This window comes from Pogoniulus pusillus, chromosome 25 (assembly GCF_015220805.1).
Source record: "Pogoniulus pusillus isolate bPogPus1 chromosome 25, bPogPus1.pri, whole genome shotgun sequence".
Taxonomy (NCBI): Eukaryota; Metazoa; Chordata; class Aves; order Piciformes; family Lybiidae; genus Pogoniulus; species Pogoniulus pusillus.
The window spans coordinates 10,431,014-10,443,643 of record NC_087288.1 but is presented as its reverse complement, the minus strand read 5'-3'; the positions used below and the strand labels follow the sequence as shown (position 1 = coordinate 10,443,643).

The 12,630-nt window shown below is 45.2% G+C and overlaps 2 long non-coding RNA genes across 4 annotated transcripts in view; both read left to right on the top strand.

Moving 5' to 3' along the window:
* The window catches only part of LOC135186579 (uncharacterized), a 54,181-nt gene extending 47,261 nt beyond the window's left edge, over positions 1-6,920 (top strand). For both annotated transcript variants that reach the window (XR_010307036.1, XR_010307035.1), the window contains one exon: positions 6,883-6,920. This is a non-coding gene — a long non-coding RNA (uncharacterized LOC135186579). The remainder of the gene's footprint in view (positions 1-6,882) is intronic.
* A 511-nt stretch (positions 6,921-7,431) lies between these two features.
* LOC135186577 (uncharacterized) lies at positions 7,432-10,046 on the top strand. Of its 2 annotated transcripts, none has more exons than XR_010307033.1 (3): positions 7,432-7,502; positions 7,933-8,049; positions 9,860-10,046. It is a non-coding gene; the product is annotated as an uncharacterized LOC135186577 (long non-coding RNA). The 2 variants fall into 2 exon arrangements; XR_010307034.1 differs by lacking the exon at positions 9,860-10,046 and adding an exon at positions 9,699-9,846.
* Positions 10,047-12,630: the final 2,584 nt, after the last annotated feature.

Below are 12,630 nucleotides of genomic sequence, written 5' to 3'. Positions count from 1 at the left end.
GTCAGCCACAGAGTTCAGAGATTAATCTGTCCCTTTGTGGTGTTGAGCAGCCAGCAATCCAAACAGCTTGTAGTAAGAGGCTTAACAACGCCGAACAGCTGATTTCAGATTCATCCATTAAAAACATACATCCAGGTTGTTGGATGTTGGAATGACGTTAAATCACTTTAATATAAAACACATTTGAATACCAGTCCCACGGTTTAAAGGGCACTGAATTAATCCTGTGAGTAACAGAGCTGCCTTGTAAAATGCACTCGTGTGATGTTGTAAGAAACCTGACTGTGAAAAGGGCAGCTCTTTGAACTCGTGAGCCCTCGCTGGTTAGAAACATAGAGCGGTTTGAACACAAGTCTAAACACAGCGGAATCTGAACAAACTGTTCCTCTGCTTTCCCATATTTTAATGTGCTCATCAGTGAATATTTATGTAGGAACTCTCTAGCAAGCAAAGTCGTCATTTCTCAGCTGTCTTCAATTGGCAGATGATGAAAAATTTGGTGTGCTCCCATTCAGTTGAAAAAAAGTAACTAACAGGCTGCTAGGTAATTTTCTCTCAACATTAATCCATCATTATCACCTGAAGTGCATTACTTTGAAGACTGAAGAAGGTCCATATTTCAATTTAAATGATGCTTAATAGGTATAAGCTTGACATTTGCAGTTCCCACTAAGGCTTAAAGAGCTGATGACGTTTTATTTTGCTGAGAATATATCTTCTCCTCCTCAAGGATTTTTGGATTTTTATACAAAGACCTGGCAGTAGGCATGTGTTGGGGTAGGCCTGATGGCTTAAAATAGGCTCATTATATGTCCTGGCTTGCCCAGGCATGTTTTTCTGCTCTCCCTCCTTCTGTTTTGGGGAGAAGCAACCACGGGAAAGAGGACAAAGAACCTGGAGCCACTGAGTCTAAGGACTCTGGCCTGCCCAAACTTATTTTGCTCCTGTGGTAAACAAGGTACACACACTTAGCTTGTGCCTGCCTTGTGCAAGGCCTATGCTTTTCCCAAATTTGGGTAAAGCAAGCCTCTGGCTTTACCTAATATGGTCAGGCTTGGCAAACTGCCATTCTGATTGGATATTCTGTGCCCAAAAGCCCATTAGTCACAGGCCATGTTGATAAAAAGAGTTGAGCAGGTAACGCGGTGCGCTCTGCTGTTGTAGTCATGCTTGCTGCTTGCCTGCTGCCATTGCTTACTGCCTCAGTGCATCCTGAATTGCCTGGAAACCGCCTGCCACAAGTTTACCAGGAGCAGGCTCTAAATGCCTCCATGCGATCAGCCTGCATAGCCAGCGTGACATCAAGCTGAGACTGCACATCACAAGACATCCTGCCCGCACCTGAAAGTCTCCTGCCAAGATGAGAAGCCCTGGATACACAGAGACGCAGGGACAAGGTCACAGATTGCCTGCCTCCTTTCCTCAGCAGCTTGGGAAGAATGAGAAGGCTCAGCAGTGACAAGACAGTAACAGATTCCCTGAAAGCATTTGGGTACTGTCTGAAGCTGTAGCTAGCCCCACGAGTCGGGACATCATTTTTGTGAGTAAATACTTAAAGCCTCTAATAATTCATCGTTGCCTTCTGCCATGAGCAGAAAGGATCTCCTTGAGTCCATCTAGTGGACAAGCAGTGTCTGACTGCAGGAACCTTCTCTTCAGTTCAGTTAATGTTTATATCTTTTTGCAAGTTATTTCTAGACCTAGTTATTGCTCTGTAAAATGTTTCCATGACCGTGGGAAGAACCTATTATTATTAAAAATAATGATCAGGGGTGGTGAGAGTTTTGAATATCAAAATTAATTATATTAATTTTGGGAAAATATCATCTCACATTAATTAATTACCCCTCCATTACAGCATGCCTTCATGATACCCAGAAACAAGTCATTAGTTCAGAGCTGCCTTCATTTTTGCAAGGCTTTAAATTATTATGTTGGAAATAAGGGGTTTTTTCCCCCTTTTTTTCTTGCTCTCTATTAACATTTGGAGTTTCAGTTGAATTTTTTTTTGCTGCTTCTACGTGGTTTTGGAAAAGTAGGAGGATGCTGCTAGAGAAGATACCTGCTTTGTTTGGGAAGGAAATGCAGGAATACTGCTTGTAGTAGCCAGATGGGCTTCAGCTTGGATCTGTCATCCAGTAGTGGTAAAGGCAGGCAGTACCTCCTGAGTGACATGGCACAAATTATCTCTAAGGAAAGACAAGTTTTTCACACTTCTTGTGGACTGAGTCCTACTGCATGTGGACATGAGGCTGACCCCAGACAGAAGGACTGGGATGTTGCTGGCACCTTATACCTAGAAGGAGTGGAAGAGGAATCTTACTTTACTGGGTTATTTTCAGACCTTCCTTGCCTTTCCACCAAGGCACACACGTGCATACATGCACGCCAGGCGTAATACGGTTGCCAAGGTTGAGAATGTCAGGTTCAGTCTGGTCTCAAGAATCTGCAAATGTTTCAAATCAGCATAGGAATAATGAGCTGTTTGAGAGAAAGGGGAAAATTATCTTTACTCCTGCCAGGCATTCTGGTCATCTGAGCCTCTTCAGTTCAAACCCCTTTCCATAAGTTATCTGGAGAAGAAAGCTGGTGAATTTTCTCTCAGTCAGTCATGGGTATAATTCACTATCTTAAAAATGTCCAGATACACAGCTAAGTACTCTGAAAAAGTGTCAGGTGGTCTGTTTCCAGTGCTGCCAGGCTCTGATACAGGCATAGGCCATGGAATGTACTCCACAGAGTGGGGCAGCAGGTGCAGAGCTGCCCTTAGTAGGACATAATACAGGGAATGTACTCTCACGGGATGTCAGGGGTTGGAAGGAACCCAAAGAGATAACTGAGTCCAACCTCTCTGCTAGAGCAGGACCATACAGTCTAGCTCAGGTCACACAGGAACACATCCAGACAGGCCTTGAAAGTCTCCAGGGAAGGTGACTCCACAACCTCTCTGGGCAGCCTGTGCCAGAGCTCTGGGACCCTTACAGAAAAGAAGTTCCCCCTTGTGTTGAGCTGGAACCTCCTGTGCTGCAGCTTCCATCCATTGCTCCTGGTCCTATCCCAGGGAGCAAGTGAGAAGGGCCTGTCTCCCCTGTCGACCCCCAGCCCTCAGACATTTGTAGACATTTATTAGGTCCCCTCTCAGACACACTTATTGCAGCTTGGGCAAAGCAAACCCATGTCTTGCAACAACCAGGCTGATTTCCTTCTGGATCTGTCACATAGGTAACAGAGAAAGAAAAGAGCTGCAGCTGTTAGAGACCTGCTGCCTGAAAAGTCAGGAGAGAAGACAGAAAGCATTTTTATACAGCATCATCTCACTCTTCCTGGGAGAGTCCTGGATGTAATTCACTCTCTGTTTAGCTTTTAGTACTTTTTCTTCCTCGCTCTATAACCACCTAAAGAATCTCTCTTGTGCTCAGCAGTTTTACATAGTCAATTATTAATTGTTATTTAATGATTATTGACCAAATTATACATTAAAAGAAAAAAAAAAAAAGGCACTTTGAAATTTTGACATTTTATTTACTTTATGGAAAACAAACAAACAAAATCCACCCTTTCCCTCCCAGTTACAGTATTTCCTTTACTAATACATATTGCACGAAATTGCTGCTTTATGGAAAATTACACAGCTCATGAACTCCTGGAATGATTGGTATCCAACAGCCTAATCAAATCACAGGTTCTAAATAAAAGGAGTTTTAAAGCACAGAATCTTCAGGTAGTAACAGGACTAGGGGGAATGGAGCAAAGCTGGAGGTGGGGAGATTCAGACTGGACAGGAGGAGGAAGTTGTTCAGCATGAGAGTGGTGAGAGCCTGGAATGGGTTGCTCAGGGAGGTGGTTGAAGCCCCATCCCTGGAGGTGTTTAAGGCCAGGCTGGATGAGGCTGTGGGCAGCCTGATCTAGGGTAGAGTGTCCCTGCCCGTGGTAGGGGGTTGGAGCTGGATGATCCTTGTGATCCTTTCCAACCCTGAGTGATTCTGTGATTCTGTGGTCTTCACCAAGCCTGTCTCCTAAAAACACCCCATTTTTGGATGCATCTTGCAAGCTTAGCAAAATCTAATCTGTCTGCTCTGCTTGAAATGTTTACCCATCAGACCAACCTGCTCCCATGGGTAGCAGAACATTTAATATTTTTAAACACCCTGTATTGATATCATAAACATTCTGGAACACATCAACCTTTTAAGATTATTCCCAAATTGGACTAATGAAGACACAGACAAAAACTGCATGTATAAGTAAAAAGGCTGAAAGGAGCCAGGCAATTGAGCATGAATACCAGGTTTTGAACTTGGAACTTTGTACGACTTTCTTGTAATTTACTGGTGTATATTTTCCTGTCTTCCCTGAGCTGTAAAACATCACTAATCCCATCCTAGTTTTTCTACTTATCTAGATTTATGCTGTACTCCTTGGCATGGTAGCTTGACCTTATTATCTCAAAGCATTATATCTGTTCAGATACATCATCATTAGCTGATAAGTAGCCTATAAAACCAAAATCCAGTAAGATGAATTTGTAGCTACATATGTAACGCTCTGATCCTTATGAGATATTATGAATTTGTTTCCATTGCCTGTGCTGGTGGTGCACAGCAGCTAAAAAGCTGACAACAGAGTACTAAAGATCATTTATATATATATATATATGGAAAGAGAGAGGCATAAATATATATACCTATGGAGAGACAATATGTGCACATTCAGATGATGTTCTTTGAAGAAAAATCTTCCAGAGTAGACTGTGGCCTCCTCAGAGGACAAAGAGTCTAATAATAGGGGTCATGCTTAGGCTTGAAACTCAGTATTTTATATATAAGGAAACCCATGACCCATGGCTGAATCATATGTATGTGTGTGTATAATGGCATCTGCACACATATCTTTACTTTCTTTCATGGCAGACAGAAGACCTGGCCAGGCAAACAACATGGGCCAGACTTACATTAATGGCCCAAGTGTCTGCCAAGTGAAAATCTGCCGAGTCTCCAAGAGTGTAAACCAGGTGCTCTAATCTCTCCCTGCCTCAGCCTCCTTGCCAGAAAATACAGACTGCTCTGAGTCCCTCTTTCATAGTGCTAGAGCTGAGACCTCTGAGGGAGTATCCACAGATATATCATTTCTATTCTTCCCACATGTTTTAAAATCCACACTCCAAACCCTTGTGCATTGTCCGTTTCTGTCCATCATTCAGACAAGCAAAGTGAAGGACCATGAATAATGGTAATGTAAAAAGCATCAGGCAAATGTAATCTACAGCAATGCTGGCTGGGGAGTAGCATCTCTGCCTGCTTTGGCTTGTGTTTACATGGGCTACTATTCATAATAAACAAGAATCTCTCCTCCTTTGCCATATGATAAGCATCATGTTCGGTATAGAGTTTCGAGATTTGGATCTGTCATTGGAACCTCTGAACCAATACATATGTGACTAGATCTGAAGCATCTGAATTGCTGGAAGCATAACTGTCCTGCAAAGCCCACTGCAGAGTCAGGTCTGCTGCTGTGAGAGCAGGATTTACAGGCTCTCCAGAGGAAAAAGGTCACACTGGGGCAGGGTGATTTTCAGTGCTCAGCTTCCCTTTAGTGATATTGTTAGACATGGAGAATATTTATACATGGTTTATTGCAACTGGCAAATCAACTGCCTTGAAATGATATGTATAACAAGGGAACTAAGACAAGACTAAAAATATAATCCCTAATCTAAAGCATCTGACATATTTTCTGGACAGTAGTTTGGTATTACCCAGATGTATGCTCACAGAGCTGCCTATGCAAATCAGAAATATCCATCATACTGAAACAACTTTAATGGCAAAAGCTTTACTTTCTACTCAAGCTTTCAATTCAGTTATTCCTAATTTCACACTGATTAGCCTCTCCTTTTAAAATGACATTCTGCTGCAAATCCTGGATCCTGGATGCTACTGCATCCAGTTCTGGAACCTCTATTACAAAAGGGATCTGGAGATGCTGGAGCATGTCCAGAGAAGGGCCAGGAGGATGATCAGAGGGCTGGAGCACCTCTGCTATGAGGACAGACTGAAAGAGTTGGGACTGTTCAGTCTGGAGGAGGCTCCCAGGTGAACTTCTTGTGGCCTTCCAGGATCTGAAGGGGGCCTACAAAAAAGATGGGGAGGTTACCAGGGAGTGACAGAACTAGGGGAAATGGAGCAAAGCTGGAGGTGGGGAGACTCAGACTGGATGTGAGGAGGAAGTTCTTCAGCATGAGAGTGGTGAGAGCCTGGAATGGGTTACTCAGGGAGCTGGTTGAGAGCCTAAAAGGTTTATAAACATCTGAGGGCTGGGGATCAAGAGGAAGGAGACAGGCTCTGCTCAGTTGCACTCTGTGTTAGGACAAGGGGCAGTGGACGTAAACTACAGCACAGGAGGTTCCACCTCAACACAAGGGGGAACTTCTTTTCTGTAAGGGTCCCAGAGCTCTGGCACAGGCTGCCCAGAGAGGTTGTGGAGTCACCTTCCCTGGAGACTTTCAAGGCCTGTCTGGATGTGTTCCTGTGTGACCTGAGCTAGATTGTATGGTCCTGCTCTGGCAGAGGGGTTGGACTTGGTGATCTCTTTGGGTTCCTTCCAACCCCTGACATCCTGTGAGCCTGTGATCCTGTCTCCCACTTATCCCTCTTTTCTATCTGTTTGCCCTTTCCCTCCCCTCCCTTCTCTTTTGTACTTTCCGTTTATTTCCAGCTCAGTTCAGTATTTGCCTTTGAACAAAGCAATGAAATAGCTACGCAGTCAAACCAACAGCAAAGATTGCTTTTCTTCCATCAACTGAATATTATGTCATGTATTTCTTTAGGAATGGTTGGGATATTCAAAGAGAGTTGTATCTCAAGGAAGCTTTTTAACTTGCAGCAACGTGGATTTTGGGGGAAATGGCAAACTGCATGTGATGGTTTGGGGGTTACCCCGCCCCTCCCACACTTTTGTATTTGCCCCAGCTAACTCAGACGGCCTCTGGGAATATAGATGAAGCAATTTATTTACAGCTAGCAGAATTTACAAGCAGCTATTTACAATATATACAGTTATATACAGTTATATACAAAGGATAAACAATACAAAAGCACAACTCCCCTCCCAGAAACCTGAGTCCCCAGGAGGGGCTCTCAAACCACCCCAACACCTCCCCCCGGCCCTCTCAACCTTACCCCAGTTCTCAGGAAGAATAGAGGTGCAGCCAAGAGGTTAGGGAGCAGGGTTAGTAGGAGCAGGGTTAATGAGATGTGACCAGGTCTAAGGCAAAAGCAAGAGTGAGAGACAAAATGGAGAATGTTTTCTTCTTCTTCCCAGAGTTCTCAGCGTGACTGTGAGAGAAGTAGACACAATTGTTTTTCATTTCACTGCCTGTTATCTAGTTCTTCTACCAAAACATTCCAGCTTGCTTCAAACTAGCACACTGCATGATACCATTTGTGAAAAAGAGACCCTTCCTGGCAAGCAAAGAAGCAGCAGTCTACAAGTAGGAAATGCAGGTATTGATGTTTGGTTTCATGCTGCTTCAAACAGACTTTAGGGCTTCGTTTAGCCTGAGTTCAACTGCTGGTTGTTTATACAGGCTACTGGCTGTTTACATTAGGTCAATACACAGAATGGGCTGTTTATATCAGACCAGCAAAGAACTCTGCAGCACAGCCTGTGTTTGCCGCTGCTGCCTTTTCCTACGTGCAGAGCAGGGAAGAAATTCAAAGCTCGGCTTTGGAAACAGAGAAGCAACAAAGCCCTCTATGCACAAAGTATTCCCTCTTGCCTGAGAAATGACCAGGCGAGAGGCTCACTTCTGAGTGATGGTGTGTTCGAAAACACAGCACAGGGAATTAACCTGGCACCACGTGAGTGGCAAACGATGGGGAAGAGCTGAGAAGAAAGCGAATGGACCGAGCTGATGTTTGTCTCCACCTACAGGGAACGCAGAAGAGTCGTTTGTAAGCACTTGGGCACCCTGAGCTGAAGACAGAGGCTTGAGGCACACTTCATTCCGGGCGTAGCTGGTTCCAGCTCCAGGAATGAACAGACTCCCATGTAAGTCAAGTGTTTCTTTACTCAACTACCTCACAGGTTGCTGTGACAACTGTGTACAGAGCTCTGGTCTCCCACCCTGGACGAGCAATGCAATTTTTATCCTCCAAACCACCGATAAACATTTGCAATACTACTAACAAGTGTCTTCACCACAGGTTGCTGTAAAGCTGTGGGACAATCTGAGTTTCTGTCTTGTTCTTAGCAACCTCTTGCTGATCTGAGCTGCCAGTGTCTATCCCTATGAAATTCATCCAAAAGTGAAGGATAATTTGAGTCTCAGCACCCCGCTGACTACCGTGGCAGCTCTCTTTGTGCTTTCCCAGCTGTGACCCTAGGGAGAAGTGCAATGAGGTAGAGCATAAGGTTGATCAGCAACCATCCAGAAGGGGATTATTTAATCTATTGCCATTCAGCTAAGCACCATTAAGAGTTGCTGGAGAGAAGTGGTGTCTCCCAAGGGCAGCTCTTCCAACTAGACACAGAAATGAGCATTGTGTCCCGTCACACCTCATCTATGTAGTCAAGTCATCACTTGACTACAAGTGACAGACGAAGCCTAGACGAGTAGCTTGTATTGGGTATCTGACTTCTCAGAGACTAAGATGAAGGCAGAGGAATCCTATCTGGCAGCTCTTAGTCCTGAGGTTACCAAGTACCAGAGTTGCAGGCACCTTTTGCAAAGATGCATGCAGAATTTGTGAGTCTTCCAAACTAATCGGTCCCATAATGACTTAATGTGCCCAATCCTGCCACCACAGGAGGGTCATCTGGTAGCTCCATGGCCAAGATCCAGTGCCTAACAGATCTAATTCCTCTTTTTCCTGTCTTGTTGTTATATTGGTTGGTTGGGTTGTTTGGTTTTTTGTTTTTTTTTTTTTTTTTTTTTTTTGTTTTTTTTGTTGTTTTGTTTGTTTGGTGGTTGGTTGGTTTTGTTTTTGTTTTTTTTACTTCCAGATGTGCATTTCTATACCTGTGTCATACAGGATAAAACAGGAATGATAATGCTAACAATAGATTTTATTAACTAATAAAGAGATTGCTCCAGGAGGGTGCAGCTGGTTTAGCACAGCTTACTGTTTCCATGCCAAGAGGTGATTTCATAAACGGCCTCCCCTCAGGTTTGGCACACCGAAATGTGACCCAGAAGTTCATGGGGACACAGTCTCAAGTTGTGCTGGGGGAGGTCTAGGCTGGATGTTAGGAGGAAGTTCTTCACAGAGAGAGTGATTGGCATTGGAATGGGCTGCCCAGGGAGGTGGTGGAGGCACCGTCCCTGGAGGTGTTCAAGAAAAGACTGGATGAGGCACTTAGTGCCATGGTCTAGTTGACTGGATAGGGCTGGGTGCTAGGTGGGCCTGGATGATCTTGGAGGTCTCTTCCAACCTGGTCGATTTTATGTTTCTGTGATTCATGCCATGCAAGTTTTTCTGTTTTCCCTTCAATAATATCACCAGGGTGAATCTCATACAGTATCAAGGCTTTGACCAGGTTTTGTGTTTCAAGTGAGCCCTTCTCAAACACCCCATCATTACAACACTGGTTCACAAGGCAGCTCATTTGACAAGTCTCTCCAAGTGCTCATTTTTTTTCTCTCTGTCTGTTGATAAGAGCTTGAAAGCTCACCATCCTGTGTCTTTGGCATTTTGCAGTTAATTGCTAGAAGAAAACGTGGACACATTCCTGACACTTACACAAGAAGGAACCAAAGCACACAAAGAAACAGAAGCTCTTAGATTTTGGCAGCATTCAGTAAAGTGTCTCCCATTAATAAACAACTGACATAATTTTCAATTTTTTCACTGCTTTGCAGATGCCTCTCACTTGGGAACTGGCATTATCCCAGCCAAGACAGGAGAAAAAAACAATGGTTTCAGTTGGCCAAAGGGTCAAGAGGCTGAGGCTAAATGCTGCATCACTCTGGAGGGATGCAGGGAGCAGCAGCCTCTTGAAGAACCCTTTGTGAATAAAAAGTGTCCAGGTTTTCCTGCTTTAAAAAACTTCTCTCTGCTTTTTCAATATTCAGCATGGATGGGAATCTGCTCCCAACACTGCTTCACAGGCTCCCTTTTCTCACGTTTCATGCTAACGAAGACAAGCTGTGTGGTATGCAGCAGCTGTGTGGGTCAGGTTTGGAGAGATGAAAAGTGTGCATCCAGGCAAATCAATAGCTGCCAGAGGGGATAAGGAGGCTGTACCTTTCCTTCCCTCTCCCTGAAATGAGCCCCCCTCAGCCCAGGCTCACACACTGCGAAGAGATGTTGTTGTGTAGCTGCCAGAGTTGCATTCGCACTGAGGCTGCAACCATTCCTCAGCCCCTGCCGACCTGAGGAGGAAGAAATGTATCTTGTACTTTATATATCTGTGTCTGGTGTGAAGCAGCACGGGCACACCTGAAAATGGCAGAACAAAAATCCCACTCCAGTATTTAAACCTCAGATTGTCACCCTGGCGACTTGCTGTTTGTGGCAATTTTTATTCCTGTGGCTGTAGGCAGGCAGAGGCAGCATCCAGACCCTAGGACAGTGCCTGCTTTGCTATGCAACTCACAGATTCATAGGACAGTTTAGGTTGGAAGGGACCTTAAAGAATTACCTAGTTCCAACCCCCTCCCATCATAGGCAGGGACACCCTCCACCAGATGTGATTGCTCAAGACTTCACTCAACTCTTTAGCCTGGAGAAGAGGAGGCTCAGGGGTGACCTTATTGCTGTATACAACTACCTGAGGGGTGGTTGTGGCCAGGAGGAGGTTGCTCTCTTCTCTCAGGTGGCCAGCAACAGAATGAGAGGACAAAGCCTCAAGCTATGCCAGGGGAGATTTAGGCTGGAGGTGAGGAGAAAGTTCTTCACTGAGAGAGTCATTGGACACTGGAATGGGCTGCCCGGGGAGGTGGTGGAGTCGCCGTCCCTGGAGCTGTTCAAGGCAGGATTGGACATGGCACTTGGTGCCATGGTCTGGCCTTGAGCTCTGTGGTAAAGGGTTGGACTTGATGATCTGTGAGGTCTCTTCCAACCCTGATAATACTGTGATACTGTGATACTGTAACCTTGACTCCCTGCCAGCACATTCAGAGCTCTTCCCAGCAAAGTGGCCCATACTGGTCTCAACTTCAGGGAATGTCTTCTGCACTGTGCAGGACTGGACCCTCAGCTCACACACTAGCCTGTTGGGTCAGTGTAAACCTGAAACAGAAATTTGCCCTTAGCAGCTGTGATGCTGTTTGCAGGGGCTCCGTGCCTGCTCGCTGAAGGTAGCTACTGCTCCAGTTTTCTTTAAGTGCCATTCATCAATAAACCCATTGGGCTGCTTGGCTCGTGTTACATACCACTGATTAACTACCACTAAATTAGCAGTTAGTGCAATCAGATATAAACATTCTTTTGTGGCTAAGCTGTTAAACTTTTTTCCCCTTTTTACAATTGGGTGTAACACATGTCGGCACGAGACAGGCTCAGTAATTTCACATTACTGAGACTAAATTATGTTTGTGGGCTCCAGAAATGCTTCTGGTGCTACCAGGGTCGTAAACACCTACCTGGCAGGGAAAAGCTACAACTTCTGCCCCAGAGCGTTCAGGATTTAACAGGACTCAACATAGTACAGTGAGTGAATTTATTGCATAAATGTGTGCAGGAGCTGTGGGCAAGCAATCGACAAGAGATCAGATTTTAGTTTGCTGTTGTTCACCCCCAGTTTTCACTCTGGGCCTTGTTCTTCATTTGAGTAAGTCAGCACCCAACTCATTGCAAGGAGACAGTGGGGAGGTGGTGGAGTCGCCATCCCTGGGGCTGTTCAAGGCAAGACTGGACGTGGCACTTGGTGCCATGGTCTAGCCTTGAGCTCTGTGGTAAAGGGTTGGACTTGATGATCTGTGAGGTCTCTTCCAACCCTGATAATACTGTGATACTGTGATACTGTGTGCAGTTTAAAAGGAGATGGATGTGGCTCTGTGTGGCTTTCAGCTCTGGGTACTCCACACCGTCCTAGTCAAAAGTGGATTTTGGTTTTCCAAAAGGAGAGACTTCATAGATACTGATTTGTAGAGTAGAATTAACTATATTTGTTTTATATCCAGCTCTGCATCCTCTCCACTGCTGCACAATCACAGGCTCACAGGATATTAGGGATTGGAAGGGACCCAAGGAGATCATCGAGTCCAACCCCCCTGCCAGAGCAGGACCATGCAACCTAGCACAGATCACAGAGGGACACATCCAGACAGGCCTTGAAAGTCTCTATGGAAGAAGACTCCACAACCTCTCTGGGGGGCCTGTTCCAGTGCTCCGTGACATTTACAGTAAGAAGTTTCCCTTTGTGTTGAGGTGGAACCTCCTGTGCTTCAGCTTCCATCCATTGCTCCTTGGCCTACCACAGGGAGCAAGTGAGCAGAGCCTGTCCCTCCCTCCTCACCCCCAGCCCTCAGATGTTCATAAACATTTATTAAATCCCCTCTCAGTCTTTTCTTCTCCAGACTAAGCAGTCCCAGGTCCCTCAGCCTCTCCTCATCAGGCAGTGCTCCAGTCCCCTAATCATCATCGTAGCTCTCTGCTAGACCTTCTCCAGCAGATCCCTGTCCCTCTT